A 17,737-nucleotide genomic window follows, 5' to 3' on the forward strand; every position below is an offset into this window, starting at 1 on the left:
ACCCAGGATCATAGCCATGATTGCCCTCCAGAGAGATATGTTTTGGGGTAGATGCCTATTCGGCAATCAGCAGCCCAGGATCATAGCCATGATTGCCCTCCGAGAGAAATGTTTTGTGGCAGATGCCCATTGGACAATCAGCAGCCCGGGATCGTAGCCATGATTGCCCTCCAGAGAGAAATGTTCTGGGGCAGATGCTTGTTGGGCAATGAGCAGCCAAGGTTCATAGCCATGATTGCCCTCCGGAGAGAAATGTTTTGGGGCAGATGTCTGTTGGGCAATGAGCAGCCCAGGATTATAGCCATGATTGCCCTCCGGAGAGAAATGTTTTGGGGCAGATGTCTGTTGGGCAATGAGCAGCCCAGGATCATAGCCATGATTGCCATCCGGAGAGAAATGTTTTGGGGCAGATGCCTATTGGGCAATCAGCAGCCCGGAATCATAGCCATGATTGCCCTGCGGAGAGAAATGTTTTGGGAAGATGCCTATTGGGTAATGAGCAACGAGGGATCATAGCCATGATTGCCCTCCGGGGAGAAATGTTTTGGGGCAGATGCCTATTGGGCAATCAGCAGCCCGGGGTTATAGCCACAATTGCCCTCCGGAGAGAAATGTTTTGGGGCAGATGCCTATTGGGCAATCAGCAGCCTGTTGACTGCCCACCGGAGACAAATGTTTTGGGGCAGATGCTTGTTGGGCAATGAGCATTCAAGGGTCATAACAATGATTGCCCTCCGGAGAGAAATGTTTTGGGGCAGATGCCTATTGGGCAATGAGCAGCCCAGGATCATAGCCATGATTGCCCTCCGAGATAAATGTTTTGGGGCAGATGCCTATTGGGCAAACAGCAGACCGAAATCATAGCCATGATTGCCCTCAGGAGAGAAATGTTTTGGGGAAGATGCCTATTGGGAAATCAGCAGCCAGGGATCATAGCCCTGATTGTCCTCCGGAGAGAATTATTTTGTGGCAGATCCCTATTGGAAAATTAGTAGCCAGGCATCATAGCCATGATTGCCCTCCGGAGAGAAATGTTTTTCGGGAAGATGCCTGTTGGGAAATGAGCAGCCAGGGATCATAGCCATGATTGCCCTCCGGAGAAAAATGTTTTTCGGGAAGATGCCTGTTGGGAAATGAGCAGCCAGGGATCATAGCCATGATTGCCCTCCTGAGAAAAATATTTTGGGGTAGATGCCTATTCGGCAATCAGCAGCCCAGGATCATAGCCATGATTGCCCTCCGAGAGAAATGTTTTGGGGCAGATGCCTATTGGACAATCAGCAGCCCGGGATCGTAGCCATGATTGCCCTCCGGAGAGAAATGTTCTGGGGCAGATGCTTGTTGGGCAATGAGCAGCCAAGGTTCATAGCCATGATTGCCCTCCGGAGAGAAATGTTTTGGGGCAGATGTCTGTTGGGCAATGAGCAGCCCAGGATTATAGCCATGATTGCTCTCCGGAGAGAAATGTTTTTGGGGCAGATGCCTATTGGGCAATCAGCAGGTGGTTGTGCAATGAGCAGCCAAGGATCATACCCATGACTGCCCTCCGGAGAGAAATGTTTTGGGGCAGATACTTGTTGGGCAACGAGCAGCCAAGGATCATAGCCATGATTGCCCTCCGGAGAGAAATGTTTTGGGGCAGATGCCTATTGGGCAATCAGCAGCCCGGAATCATAGCCATGATTGCCCTGCGGAGAGAAATGTTTTGGGAAGATGCCTATTGGGTAATGAGCAACGAGGGATCATAGCCATGATTGCCCTCTGGGGAGAAATGTTTTGGGGCAGATGCCTATTGGGCAATCAGCAGCCCGGGGTTATAGCCACAATTGCCCTCCGGAGAGAAATGTTTTGGGGCAGATGCCTATTGGGCAATCAGCAGCCCGTTGACTGCCCACTGGAGAGAAATGTTTTGGGGCAGAATCTTGTTGGGCAATGAGCATTCAAGGATCATAACCATGATTGCCCTCCGGAGAGAAATGTTTTGGGGCAGATGCCTATTGGGAATTGAGCAGCCCAGGATCATAGCCATGATTGCCCTCCGAGAGAAATGTTTTGGGGCAGATGCCTTTTGGGCAATCAGCAGACCAAAATCATAGCCATGATTGGCCTCCGGAGAGAAATGTTTTGGGGAAGATGCCTATTGGGAAATCAGCAGCCAGGGATCATAGCCCTGATTGCCCTCCGGAGAGAATTATTTTGTGGCAGATCCCTATTGGAAAATTAGTAGCCAAGCATCATAGCCATGATTGCCCTCCGGAGAGAAATGTTTTTCGGGAAGATGCCTGTTGGGAAATGAGCAGCCAGGGATCATAGCCATGATTGCCCTCCGGAGAGAAATATTTTGGGGCAGATGATTATTGGGCAACCAGCAGCCTGGGATCATAGCCATAATTGCCCTCCAGAGAGAAATGTTTTGGGGCAGATGCCTATTGGGCAATGAGCAGCCCAGGATCATAGCCATGATTGCCCTACAGAGAGAAATGTTTTGGGGCATAGGTCTATTGGGCAATCAGCAGCCCGGGATCATAGCCATAATTGCCCTCCGGAGAGAACTGTTTTGGGGCAGATGCCTATTGGGCAATCAGCAGCCTGTTGACTGCCCCCCCGGACAGAAATGTTTTGGGGCAGATGCTTGTTGGGCAATGAGCAGCCCAGGATCAATGCCATGATTGCCCTCCGGAGTGAAATGTTTTGGGGCAGATGCCAATTGGGCAATCAGCAGCCCAGGATCATAGCCATGATTTCCCTCCAGAGAGAAATGTTTTGGGGCAGATGCTTGTTGGGCAATGAGCAGCCCAGGATCATAGCGATGATTGCCCTCCAGAGAGAAATGTTTTGGGGCAGATGCCTATTGGGCAATCAGCAGCCCTGGAACATGGCCATGATTGCCCTCTGGAGAGTAAAGTTTTGGGGCAGACGCTTTTGGGAAATAAGTAGCCCAGGATCGTAGCCATGATTGCCCTCTGGAGAGAAATGTTTTGGGGCAGATGCCAATTGGGCATTCAGCAGCCCGGAATCATAGCCATGATTGGTCTCCGGAGAGAAATGCTTCGGGGAAGATGCCCATTGGGAAATGAGCAGCCATAGATCATAGCCATGATTGCCCTGAGGAGAGAAATGTTTTGTGGCTGATGCCTATTCGAAATGAGCAGCCAGGGATCATAGCCATGATTGCCCCCCAGAGAGAAATGTTTTGGGGCAGATGCCTATTGGGAAATGAGGAGCCAGGGATCATAGCCATGATTGCCTTCCGGAGAGAAATATTTTGGGGCAGATGCCTATTGCGCAAGGAGCTGCCAGCGATCATAGCCATGATTGCCATCCGAGAGAAATGTTTTGGGGCAGATGCCTATTGGACAATCAGCAGCCCGGGATCGTAGCCATGATTGCCCTGCGGAGAGAAATGTTCTGGGGCAGATGCTTGTTGGGCAATGAGCAGCCAAGGTTCATAGCCATGATTATCCTCAGGAGAGAAAGTTTTGGGGCAGATGCCTGTTGGGCAATGAGCAGCCCGGGATTATAGCCACGATTGCCGTCCGGAGAGAAATGCTTTGGGGCAGATGCCTATTGGGCAATCAGCAGCCTGTTGACTGCCCCCCCGGACAGAAATGTTTTGGGGCAGATGCTTGTTGGGCAATGAGCAGCCCAGGATCATAGCCATGATTGACCTCCGGAGAGAAATGCTTTGGGGCAGATGTTTATTGTGCAATCAGCAGCCAAGGATCACAGCCATGATTGCCCTCCGGAGAGAAATGTTTTTGGGCTGATGCCTATTGGGCAATGAGCAGCCCGGGATCATAACCATGATTGCCCTCCAGAGAGAAACGTTTTGGGGCAGATGCCTATTGTGCAATGAGCAGCCAAAGATCATGGCCATGATTGCCTTCCAGAGTGAAATGTTTTGGGGCAGATGCCTATTGGGCAATGGCCAGCACAGGATCATAGTCATGATTGCCCTCCAGAGGGAAATGCTTTGGGGCAGATGCCTATTGGGCAATGATCAGCCCACGATCATAGCCATGATTGCCCTCTGGAGAGAAATGTTTTGGGGCAGACGCTTGTTGGGCAATGAGTAGCCAAGGATCATAGCCATGATTGCCCTCCAGAGAGAAATGTTTTGGGGCAGATGCCTATTGGCCAATGAGCATCCTGGGATCATAGCCATGATTGCCCTCTGGAGAGACATGTTTTGGTCAAATGCCTATTGGGCAATGAGCAGCCCGGGATCATAGACTTGATTGCCCTCGGGAGAGAAATGTTTTGGGACAGATGCCTATTGGGCAATCAGCAGCCTGTTGGGCAATGAGCAGCCAAGGATCATAGCCATGACTGCCCTCCAGAGAGAAATGTTTTGGGGCAGATGCTTGTTGGGCAACGAGCAGCCAAGGATCATAGCCATGATTGCCCTCCGGAGAGAAATGTTTTGGGGCAGATGCCTATTGGGCAATCAACAGCCCGGAATCATAGCCATGATTGCCCTGCGGAGAGAAATGTTTTGGGAAGATGCCTATTGGGTAACGAGCAACCAGGGATCATAGCCATGATTGCCCTCCGGAGAGTAATGTTTTGGGGCAGATGCCTATTGGGCAATCAGCAGCCCGGGATTATAGCCACGATTGCCCTCCGGAGAGAAATGTTTTGGGGCAGATGCCTATTGGGCAATCAGCAGCCTGTTGACTGCCCACCGGAGAGAAATGTTTTGGGGCAGATGCTTCTTGGGCAATGACCATTCAAGGATCATAACTATGATTGCCCTCGGGAGAGAAATGTTTTGGGGCAGATGCCTATTTGGAAATGAGCAGCCTAAGATCATAGCCATGATTGCCCTCCGAGAGAAATATTTTGGGGCAGATGCCTATTGGGCAATCAGCAGACCGAAATCATAGCCATGATTGCCCTCCGGAGAGAAATGTTTTTCGGGAAGATGCCTGTTGGGAAATGAGCAGCCAGGGATCATAGCCATGATTGCCCTCCGGAGAGAAATGTTTTGAGGCAGATGTCTATTGGGCAATGAGCATCCTGGGATCATAGCCATGATTGCCCTCTGGAGAGACATGTTTTGGTCAAATGCCTATTGGCCAATGAGCAGCCCGGGATCATAGACTTGATTGCCCTCGGGAGAGAAATGTTTTGGGGCAGATGCCTATTGGGCAATCAGCAGCCTGTTGGGCAATGAGCAGCCAAGGATCATAGCCATGACTGCCCTCCGGAGAGAAATGTTTTGGGGCAGATGCTTGTTGGGCAACGAGCAGCCAAGGATCATAGCCATGATTGCCCTCCGGAGAGAAATGTTTTGGAGCAGATGCCTATTGGGCAATCAACAGCCCGGAATCATAGCCATGATTGCCCTGCGGAGAGAAATGTTTTGGGAAGATGCCTATTGGGTAACGGGCAACCAGGGATCATAGCCATGATTGCCCTCCGGAGAGAAATGTTTTGGGGCAGATGCCTATTGGGCAATCAGCAGCCCGGGATTATAGCCACGATTGCCCTCCGGAGAGAAATGTTTTGGGGCAGATACCTATTGGGCAATCAGCAGCCTGTTGACTGCCGACCGGAGAGAAATGTTTTGGGGCAGATGCTTGTTGGGCAATGACCATTCAAGGATCATAACTATGATTGCCCTCCTGAGAGAAATGTTTTGGGGCAGATGCCTATTGGGAAATGAGCAGCCTAAGATCATAGCCATGATTGCCCTCCGAGAGAAATATTTTGGGGCAGATGCCTATTGGGCAATCAGCAGACCGAAATCATAGCCATAATTGCCCTCTGGAGAGAAATGTTTTCGGGAAGATGCCTGTTGGGAAATGAGCAGCCAGGGATCATAGCCATGATTGCCCTCCGGAGAGAAATGTTTTGGGGCAGATGCCTATTGGGCAATCAGCAGACCGAAATCATAGCCATGATTGCCCTCCGGAGAGAAATGTTTTGGGGAAGATGCCTATTGGGAAATCAGCAGCCAGGGATCATAGCCCTGATTGCCCTCCAGAGAGAATTATTTTGTGGCAGATCCCTATTGGAAAATTAGCAGCCAGGGATCATAGCCATGATTGCCCTTCGGAGAGAAATGTTTTGGGGCAGATGCCTATTGGGCAATCAGCTGCCTATTGACTGCCCCCCCGGACAGAAATGTTTTGGGGCAGATGCTTGTTGGGCAATGAGCAGCCCAGGATCATACCCATGATTGACCTCCGGAGAGAAATGCTTTGGGGGCAGATGCTTGTTGGGCAATGAGCAGCCCAGGATCATACCCATGATTGACCTCCGGAGAGAAATGCTTTGGGGGCAGATGCCTGTTGGGCAATGAGTAGCCAAGGATCATAGCGATGATTGCCCTCCGGAGAGAAATGTTTTGGGGCAGATGCCTTTTGGGCAATGAGCAACCCAGGATCATAGCTCTGACTGCCCTCTGGAGAGAAATGTTTTGGGGCAGATGCCTGTTGGGCAATGAGCAGCCAAGGATCACAGCCATGATTGCCCTCCGGAGAGAAATGTTTTTGGGCTGATGCCTATTGTGCAATGAGCAGCCAAGGATCATTTCCATGATTGCCCTCCTGAGTGAAATGTTTTGGGGCAGATGCCTATTGGGCAATGAGCAGCCCAGGGTCATAGTCATGATTGCCCTCCAGAGGGAAATGCTTTGGGGCAGATGCCTATTGGGCAATGATCAGCCCACAATCATAGCCATGATTGCCCTCTGGAGAGAAATGTTTTGGGGCAGATGCTTGTTGGGCAATGAGTAGCCAAGGATCATAGCCATGATTGCCCTCCAGAGAGAAATGTTTTGGGGCAGATGCCTATTGGGCAATGAGCATCCTGGGATCATAGCCATGATTGCCCCATGGAGAGACATGTTTTGGGGCAGATGCCTATTGGGCAATGAGCAGCCCGGGATCATAGACTTGATTGCCCTCTGGAGAGAAATGTTTTGGGGCAGATGCCTATTGGGCAATCAGCAGCCTGTTGGGCAATGAGCAGCCAAGGATCATAGCCATAACTGCCCTCCGGAGAGAAATGTTTTGGGGCAGATGCTTGTTGGGCACCGAGCAGCCAAGGATCATAGCCATGATTGCCCTCCGGAGAGAAATGTTTTGGGGCAGGTGCCTATTGGGCAATCAACAGCCCGGAATCATAGCCATGATTGCCCTGCGGAGAGAAATGTTTTGGGAAGATGCCTATTGGGTAATGAGCAACCAGAGATCATAGCCATGATTGACCTCCGGAGAGAAATGTTTTGGGGCAGATGCCTATTGGGCAATCAGCAGCCCGGGATTATAGCCACGATTGCTCTCCGGAGAGAAATGTTTTGGGGCAGATGCCTATTGGGCAATCACCAGCCTGTTGACTGCCCACCGGAGAGAAATGTTTTGGGGCAGATGCTTGTTGGGCAATGAGCATTCAAGGATCATAACCATGATTGCCTTCCGGAGAGAAATGTTTTGGGGCAGATGCCTATTGGGAAATGAGCAGACCGAAATCATAGCCATGATTGCCCTCCGGAGAGAAATGTTTTGGGGAAGATGCCTATTGGGAAATCAGCAGCCAGGGATCATAGCCCTGATTGCCCTCCAGAGAGAATTATTTTGTGGCAGATCCCTATTGGAAAATTAGCAGCCAGGGATCATAGCCATGATTGCCCTCCGGAGAGAAATGTTTTTCGGGAAGATGCCTGTTGGGAAATGAGCAGCCAGGGATTATAGCCATGATTGCCCTCCGGAGAGAAATGTTTTGAGGCACATGTTTATTGGGCAAGGAGCATCCAGGGATCATAGCCATGATTGCCCTCCAGAGAGAAATGTTTCGGGGCATATGTCTATTGGGCAATCAGCAGCCTGGGATCATAGCCATAATTGCCCTCCAGAGAGAAATGTTTTGGGGTAGATGCCTATTGGGCAATGAGCAGCCCAGTATCATAGCCATGATTACCCTCCAGAGAGAAATGTTTTGGGGCATAGGTCTATTGGGCAATGAGCTGCCCGGGATCATAGCCATAATTGCCCTCCGGAGAGAAATGTTTTGGGGCAGGTGCCTATTGGGCAATCAACAGCCCGGAATCATAGCCATGATTGCCCTGCGGAGAGAAATGTTTTGGGAAGATGCCTATTGGGTAATGAGCAACCAGAGATCATAGCCATGATTGACCTCCGGAGAGAAATGTTTTGGGGCAGATGCCTATTGGGCAATCAGCAGCCCGGGATTATAGCCACGATTGCCCTCCGGAGAGAAATGTTTTGGGGCAGATGCCTATTGGGCAATCACCAGCCTGTTGACTGCCCACCGGAGAGAAATGTTTTGGGGCAGATGCTTGTTGGGCAATGAGCATTCAAGGATCATAACCATGATTGCCCTCCGGAGAGAAATGTTTTGGAGCAGATGCCTATTGGGAAATGAGCAGCCCAGGATCATAGCCATGATTGTCCTCCGAGAGAAATATTTTGGGGCAGATGCCTATTGGGCAATCAGCAGACCGAAATCATAGCCATGATTGCCCTCCGGAGAGAAATGTTTTGGGGAAGATGCCTATTGGGAAATCAGCAGCCAGGGATCATAGCCCTGATTGCCCTCCAGAGAGAATTATTTTGTGGCAGATCCCTATTGGAAAATTAGCAGCCAGGGATCATAGCCATGATTGCCCTCCGGAGAGAAATGTTTTTCGGGAAGATGCCTGTTGGGAAATGAGCAGCCAGGGATTATAGCCATGATTGCCCTCCGGAGAGAAATGTTTTGAGGCACATGTCTATTGGGCAAGGAGCATCCAGGGATCATAGCCATGATTGCCCTCCGGAGAGAAATGTTTTGGGGCAGATGCCTATTGAGCAACCAGCAGCCCGGGATCATAGCCATGATTGCCCTCCGGAGAGAAATGTTTTGAGGCACATGTCTATTGGGCAAGGAGCATCCAGGGATCATAGCCATGATTGCCCTCCGGAGAGAAATGTTTTGGGGCAGATGCCTATTGAGCAATCAGCAGCCTGGAATCATAGCCATAATTGCCCTCCAGAGAGAAATGTTTTGGGGTAGATGCCTATTGGGCAATGAGCAGCCCAGTATCATAGCCATGATTACCCTCCAGAGAGAAATGTTTTGGGGCATAGGTCTATTGGGCAATGAGCTGCCCGGGATCATAGCCATAATTGCCCTCCGGAGATAACTGTTTTGGGGCAGATGCCTATTGGGCAATCAGCAGCCTGTTGACTGCCCCCCAGAGAGAAATGTTTTGGGGCAGATGCTTGTTGGGCAATGAGCAGCCAAGGATCATAGCCATGAATGCCCTCCGGAGAGAAATGTTTTGGGACAGATGCCTATTTGGCAATGAGCAGCCCAGTATCATAGCCATGATTGACCTCTGGAGAGAAATGTTTTGGGGCAGATGCCTATTGGGCCATGAGCAGCCCAGGATCATAGCCATTATTGCCCTCCAGAGATAACTGTTTTGGTGCAAATGCTCGTTGGGCAATGAGCAGCCAAGGATCATAGCCATGATTGCTCTCCGGAGAGAAATGTTTTGGGGCAGATGCCTTTTGGGCAATGAGTTGCCAAGGATCATAGTGATGATTGCCCTCCGGAGAGAAATGTTTTGGGGCAGAGGCCTGTTGGGCAATGAGCAGCCCAGGATCATAGCTCTGATTGCCCTCTGGAGAGAAATGTTTTGGGGCAGATGCCTATTGGGCAATCAGCAGCCAAGGATCATAGCCATGATTGTCCTCTGGAGAGTAATGTTTTTGGGCAGATGCCTATTGTGCAATGAGCAGCCCAGGATCATAGCCACGATTGCCCTCCAGAGAGAAATGTTTTGGGGCAGATGCCTATTGGGCAATGATCAGCCCACGATCATAGCCATGATTGCCCTCTGGAGAGAAATGTTTTGGGGCAGATGCTTGTTGGGCAATGAGTAGCCAAGGATCATAGCCATGATTGCCCTCTGGAGAGAAATGTTTTCAGGCATATGCCGATTGGGCAATGAGCAGCCGGGGATCATAGCCATGATTGCCCTCTGGAGAGAAATGTATTCAGGCAGTTGACTATTGGGCAATGAGTACCCAGATGCCTATTAGGCAATGAGCAGCCCGGGATCATAGCCATGATTGCCCTCTGGAGAGAAATGTTTTCAGGCAGATACTTATTGGGCAATGAGCAGCCAAGGATCATAGCCATGATTGCCCTCTGGAGAGAAATGTTTTGGGGCAGATGCCTATTGTGCAATGAGCAGCCAAGGATCATGGCCATGATTGCCCTCCAGAGAGAAATGGTTTGGCGAAGATGCCTATTGGGCAATGAGCAGCCCAGGATCATAGCCATGATTGCCCTCCAGAGAGAAATGTTTTGGGGCAGATGCCTATTGGGCAATGATCAGCCCATGATCATAGCCATGGTTGCCCTCTGGAGAGAAATGTTTTGGGGCAGATGCTTGTTGGGCAATGAGTAGCCAAGGATCATAGCCATGATTGCTCTCTGGAGATAAATGTTTTGGGGCAGATGCCTATTGGGCAAAGAGCAGTCCAGGATCGTATCCATGATTGCCCTGCTGAGAGAAATGTTTTGCGGCAGTTGATTATTGGGCAATGAGTACCCAGATGCCTATTGGGCAATCAGCAGCCCAGGATCATAGCCATGATTGCCCTCCAGAGAGAAATGTTTTGGGGCAGATGCATATTGGGCAATGATCAGCCCACGATCATAGCCATGGTTGCCCTCTGGAGAGAAATGTTTTGGGGCAGATGCTTGTTGGGCAATGAGTAGCCAAGGATCATAGCCATGATTGCCCTCCAGAGAGAAATGTTTTGGGGCAGATGCCTATTGGGCAATCATCAGCCCACGATCATAGCCATTATTGCCCTCTGGAGAGAAATGTTTTCGGGCAGGTGCTTGTTGGGCAATGAGTAGCCAAGGATCATAGCCATGATTGCCCTCCTGAGAGAAATGTTTTGGGGCAGATGCCTATTTGGAAAGGAGCAGCCCAAGATAATAGCCATGATTGCCCTCCTGAGAGAAATGTTTTGCAGCAGTTGACTATTGGGCAATGAGTAGCCAAGGATCATAGCCATGATTGCCATTCGGAAAGAAATGTTTTTGGGCGGATGCCTATTGGGCAATCAGCAGCCCAGGATCATAGCCATGATTGCCCTTCGGAGAGAAATGTTTTGGGGCAGTTGCTTATTGGGCAATGAGTACCCAGATGCCTATTGGGCAATCAGCAGCCCAGGATCATAGCCATGATTGCCCTTCGGAAAGAAATGTTTTTGGGCGGATTCCTATTGGGCAGTCAGCAGCCCAGGATCATAGCCATGATTGCCCTTCGGAGAGAAATGTTTTGGGGCAGTTGCTTATTGGCCAATGTGCAGCCCAGGATCATAGCCATGATTTCCCTCCAGAGAGAAATGTTTTGGGGCAGATGCTTGTTGGGCAATGAGCAGCCCAGGATCATAGCGATGATTGCCCTCCAGAGAGAAATGTTTTGGGGCAGATGCCAATTGGGCAATGAGCAGCCTGTTGGGCAATGAGCAGCCAAGGATCATAGCCATGACTGCCCTCCGGAGAGAAATGTTGTGGGGTAGATGCTTGTTGGGCAACAAGCAGCCAAGGATCATAGGCATGATTGCCCTCCGGAGAGAAATGATTTGGGGCAGATGCCTATTGGGCAATCAGCAGCCCGGAATCATATCCATGATTGCCCTGCGAAGAGAAATGTTTTGGGAAGATGCCTATTGGGTAATGAGCAACCAGGGATCATAGCCATGATTGCACTCCGGGCAGAATGTTTTGGGGCAGATGCCTATTGGGCAATCAGCAGCTCGTGATTATAGCCACGATTGCCCTCCGGAGAGAAATGTTTTGGGGCAGATGCCTATTGGGCAATCAGCAGCCTGTTGACTGCCCACCGAAGAGAAACGTTTTGGGGCAGATGCTTGTTGGGCAATGAGCATTCAAGGATCATAACCATGATTGCCCTCCGGAGAGAAATGTTTTGGGGCAGATGCTTGTTGGGCAATGAGTAGCCAAGGATCATAGCCATGATTGCCCTCCAGAGAGAAATGTTTTGGGGCAGATGCCTATTGGGCAATCATCAGCCCACGATCATAGCCATTATTGCCCTCTGGAGAGAAATGTTTTCGGGCAGATGCTTGTTGGGCAATGAGTAGCCCAGGATCATAGCCATGATTTCCCTCCAGAGAGAAATGTTTTGGGGCAGATGCTTGTTGGGCAATGAGCAGCCCAGGATCATAGCGATGATTGCCCTCCAGAGAGAAATGTTTTGGGGCAGATGCCAATTGGGCAATGAGCAGCCTGTTGGGCAATGAGCAGCCAAGGATCATAGGCATGATTGCCCTCCGGAGAGAAATGATTTGGGGCAGATGCCTATTGGGCAATCAGCAGCCCGGAATCATAGCCATGATTGCCCTGCGAAGAGAAATGTTTTGGGAAGATGCCTATTGGGTAATGAGCAACCAGGGATCATAGCCATGATTGCACTCCGGGCAGAATGTTTTGGGGCAGATGCCTATTGGGCAATCAGCAGCTCGTGATTATAGCCACGATTGCCCTCCGGAGAGAAATGTTTTGGGGCAGATGCCTATTGGGCAATCAGCAGCCTGTTGACTGCCCACCGAAGAGAAATGTTTTGGGGCAGATGCTTGTTGGGCAATGAGCATTCAAGGATCATAACCATGATTGCCCTCCGGAGAGAAATGTTTTGGGGCAGATGCCTATTGGGAAATGAGCAGCCCAGGATCATAGCCATGATTGCCCTCTGAGAGAAATGTTTTGGGGCAGATGCCTATTGGGCAATCAGCAGCCCGGGATTATAGCCACGATTGCCCTCCGAGAGAAATATTTTGGGGTAGATGCCTATTGGGCAATCAGCAGACCGAAATCATAGCCATGATTGCCCTCCGGAGAGAAATGTTTTTCGGGAAGATGCCTGTTGGGAAATGAGCAGCCAGGGATCATAGCCATGATTGCCCTCCGGAGAGAAATGTTTTGAGGCAGATGTCTATTGGGCAATGAGCATCCTGGGATCATAGCCATGATTGCCCTCTGGAGAGACATGTTTTGGTTAAATGCCTATTGGCCAATGAGCAGCCCGGGATCATAGACTTGATTGCCCTCGGGAGAGAAATGTTTTGGGGCAGATGCCTATTGGGCAATCAGCAGCCTGTTGGGCAATGAGCAGCCAAGGATCATAGCCATGACTGCCCTCTGGAGAGAAATGTTTTGGGGCAGATGCTTGTTGGGCAACGAGCAGCCAAGGATCATAGCCATGATTGCCCACCGGAGAGAAATGTTTTGGAGCAGATGCCTATTGGGCAATCAACAGCCTGGAATCATAGAAATGATTGCCCTGCGGAGAGAAATGTTTTGGGAAGATGCCTATTGGGTAACGGGCAACCAGGGATCATAGCCATGATTGCCCTCCGGAGAGAAATGTTTTGGGGCAGATGACTATTGGGCAATCAGCAGCCCGGGATTATAGCCACGATTGCCCTCTGGAGAGAAATGTTTTGGGGCAGATACCTATTGGGCAATCAGCAGCCTGTTGACTGCCGACCGGAGAGAAATGTTTTGGGGCAGATGCTTGTTGGGCAATGACCATTCAAGGATCATAACTATGATTGCCCTCCTGAGAGAAATGTTTTGGGGCAGATGCCTATTGGGAAATGAGCAGCCTAAGATCATAGCCATGATTGCCCTCCGAGAGAAATATTTTGGGGCAGTTGCCTATTGGGCAATCAGCAGACCGAAATCATAGCCATGATTGCCCTCTGGAGAGAAATGTTTTCGGGAAGATGCCTGTTGGGAAATGAGCAGCCAGGGATCATAGCCATGATTGCCCTCCGGAGAGAAATGTTTTGGGGCAGATGCCTATTGGGCAATCAGCAGACCGAAATCATAGCCATGATTGCCCTCCGGAGAGAAATGTTTTGGGGAAGATGCCTATTGGGAAATCAGCAGCCAGGGATCATAGCCCTGATTGCCCTCCAGAGAGAATTATTTTGTGGCAGATCCCTATTGGAAAATTAGCAGCCAGGGATCATAGCCATGATTGCCCTCTGGAGAGAAATGTTTTGGGGCAGATGCCTATTGGGCAATCAGCTGCCTATTGACTTCCCCCCCGGACAGAAATGTTTTGGGGCAGATGCTTGTTGGGCAATGAGCAGCCCAGGATCATACCCATGATTGACCTCCGGAGAGAAATGCTTTGGGGGCAGATGCTTGTTGGGCAATGAGCAGCCAAGGATCATAGCCATGATTGCCCTCCGGAGAGAAATGTTTTGAGGCAGATGCCTGTTGGACAATGAGTAGCCAAGGATCATAGCGATGATTGCCCTCCGGAGAGAAATGTTTTGGGGCAGATGCCTGTTGGGCAATGAGCAACCCAGGATCATAGCTCTGACTGCCCTCTGGAGAGAAATGTTTTGGGGCAGATGCCTGTTGGGCAACGAGCAGCCAAGGATCACAGCCATGATTGCCCTCCGGAGAGAAATGTTTTTGGGCTGATGCCTATTGTGCAATGAGCAGCCAAGGATCATTTCCATGATTGCCCTCCAGAGTGAAATGTTTTGGGGCAGATGCCTATTGGGCAATGAGCAGCCCAGGGTCATAGTCATGATTGCCCTCCAGAGGGAAATGCTTTGGGGCAGATGCCTATTGGGCAATGATCAGCCCACAATCATAGCCATGATTGCCCTCTGGAGAAAAATGTTTTGGGGCAGATGCTTGTTGGGCAATGAGTAGCCAAGGATCATAGCCATGATTGCCCTCCAGAGAGAAATGTTTTGGGGCAGATGCCTATTGGGCAATGAGCATCCTGGGATCATAGCCATGATTGCCCCATGGAGAGACATGTTTTGGGGCAGATGCCTATTGGGCAATGAGCAGCCCGGGATCATAGACTTGATTGCCCTCTGGAGAGAAATGTTTTGGGGCAGATGCCTATTGGGCAATCAGCAGCCTGTTGGGCAATGAGCAGCCAAGGATCATAGCCATGACTGCCCTCCGGAGAGAAATGTTTTGGGGCAGATGCTTGTTGGGCACCGAGCAGCCAAGGATCATAGCCATGATTGCCCTCCGGAGAGAAATGTTTTGGGGCAGGTGCCTATTGGGCAATCAACAGCCCGGAATCATAGCCATGATTGCCCTGCGGAGAGAAATGTTTTGGGAAGATGCCTATTGGGTAATGAGCAACCAGAGATCATAGCCATGATTGACCTCCGGAGAGAAATGTTTTGGGGCAGATGCCTATTGGGCAATCAGCAGCCCGGGATTATAGCCACGATTGCCCTCCGGAGAGAAATGTTTTGGGGCAGATGCCTATTGGGCAATCACCAGCCTGTTGACTGCCCACCGGAGAGAAATGTTTTGGGGCAGATGCTTGTTGGGCAATGAGCATTCAAGGATCATAACCATGATTGCCCTCCGGAGAGAAATGTTTTGGGGCAGATGCCTATTGGGAAATGAGCAGCCCAGGATCATAGCCATGATTGTCCTCCGAGAGAAATATTTTGGGGCAGATGCCTATTGGGCAATCAGCAGACCGAAATCATAGCCATGATTGCCCTCCGGAGAGAAATGTTTTGGGGAAGATGCCTATTGGGAAATCAGCAGCCAGGGATCATAGCCCTGATTGCCCTCCAGAGAGAATTATTGTGTGGCAGATCCCTATTGGAAAATTAGCAGCCAGGGATCATAGCCATGATTGCCCTCCGGAGAGAAATGTTTTTCGGGAAGATGCCTGTTGGGAAATGAGCAGCCAGGGATTATAGCCATGATTGCCCTCCGGAGAGAAATGTTTTGAGGCACATGTCTATTTGGCAAGGAGCATCCAGGGATCATAGCCATGATTGCCCTCCAGAGAGAAATGTTTCGGGGCATATGTCTATTGGGCAATCAGCAGCCTGGGATCATAGCCATGATTGCCCTCGGGAGAGAAATGTTTTGAGGCACATGTCTATTGGGCAAGGAGCATCCAGGGATCATAGCCATGATTACCCTCCAGAGAGAAATGTTTTGGGGCATAGGTCTATTGGGCAATGAGCTGCCCGGGATCATAGCCATAATTGCCCTCCGGAGAGAAATGTTTTGGGGCAGGTGCCTATTGGGCAATCAACAGCCCGGAATCATAGCCATGATTGCCCTGCGGAGAGAAATGTTTTGGGAAGATGCCTATTGGGTAATGAGCAACCAGAGATCATAGCCATGATTGACCTCCGGAGAGAAATGTTTTGGGGCAGATGCCTATTGGGCAATCAGCAGCCCGGGATTATAGCCACGATTGCCCTCCGGAGAGAAATGTTTTGGGGCAGATGCCTATTGGGCAATCACCAGCCTGTTGACTGCCCACCGGAGAGAAATGTTTTGGGGCAGATGCTTGTTGGGCAATGAGCATTCAAGGATCATAACCATGATTGCCCTCTGGAGAGAAATGTTTTGGGGCAGATCCCTATTGGGAAATGAGCAGCCCAGGATCATAGCCATGATTGTCCTCCGAGAGAAATATTTTGGGGCAGATGCCTATTGGGCAATCAGCAGACCGAAATCATAGCCATGATTGCCCTCCGGAGAGAAATGTTTTGGGGAAGATGCCTATTGGGAAATCAGCAGCCAGGGATCATAGCCCTGATTGCCCTCCAGAGAGAAATGTTTTTCGGGAAGATGCCTGTTGGGAAATGAGCAGTCAGGGATTATAGCCATGATTGCCCTCCGGAGAGAAATGTTTTGAGGCACATGTCTATTGGGCAAGGAGCATCCAGGGATCATAGCCATGATTGCCCTCCGGAGAGAAATGTTTTGGGGCAGATGCCAATTGAGCAACCAGCAGCCCGGGATCATAGCCATGATTGCCCTCCAGAGAGAAATGTTTCGGGGCATATGTCTATTGGGCAATCAGCAGCCTGGGATCATAGCCATAATTGCCCTCCAGAGAGAAATGTTTTGGGGTAGATGCCTATTGGGCGATGAGCAGCCCAGTATCATAGCCATGATTACCCTCCAGAGAGAAATGTTTTGGGGCATAGGTCTATTGGGCAATGAGCTGCCCGGGATCATAGCCATAATTGCCCTCCGGAGATAACTGTTTTGGGGCAGATGCCTATTGGGCAATCAGCAGCCTGTTGACTGCCCCCCAGAGAGAAATGTTTTGGGGCAGATGCTTGTTGGGCAATGAGCAGCCAAGGATCATAGCCATGAATGCCCTCCGGAGAGAAATGTTTTGGGACAGATGCCTATTTGGCAATGAGCAGCCCAGGATCATAGCCATGATTGACCTCTGGAGAGAAATGTTTTGGGGCAGATGCCTATTGGGCCATGAGCAGCCCAGGATCATAGCCATTATTGCCCTCCAGAGATAACTGTTTTGGTGCAAATGCTCGTTGGGCAATGAGCAGCCAAGGATCATAGCCATGATTGCTCTCCGGAGAGAAATGTTTTGGGGCAGATGCCTTTTGGGCAATGAGTTGCCAAGGATCATAGTGATGATTGCCCTCCGGAGAGAAATGTTTTGGGGCAGAGGCCTGTTGGGCAATGAGCAGCCCAGGATCATAGCTCTGATTGCCCTCTGGAGAGAAATGTTTTGGGGCAGATGCCTATTGGGCAATCAGCAGCCAAGGATCATAGCCATGATTGTCCTCTGGAGAGTAATGTTTTTGGGCAGATGCCTATTGTGCAATGAGCAGCCCAGGATCATAGCCACGATTTCCCTCCAGAGAGAAATGTTTTGGGGCAGATGCCTATTGGGCAATGA

Source organism: Ambystoma mexicanum, chromosome 11 (genome assembly GCF_040938575.1).
Source record: "Ambystoma mexicanum isolate Mex_15411 chromosome 11, UKY_AmexF1_1, whole genome shotgun sequence".
Classification (NCBI taxonomy): domain Eukaryota; kingdom Metazoa; phylum Chordata; class Amphibia; order Caudata; family Ambystomatidae; genus Ambystoma; species Ambystoma mexicanum.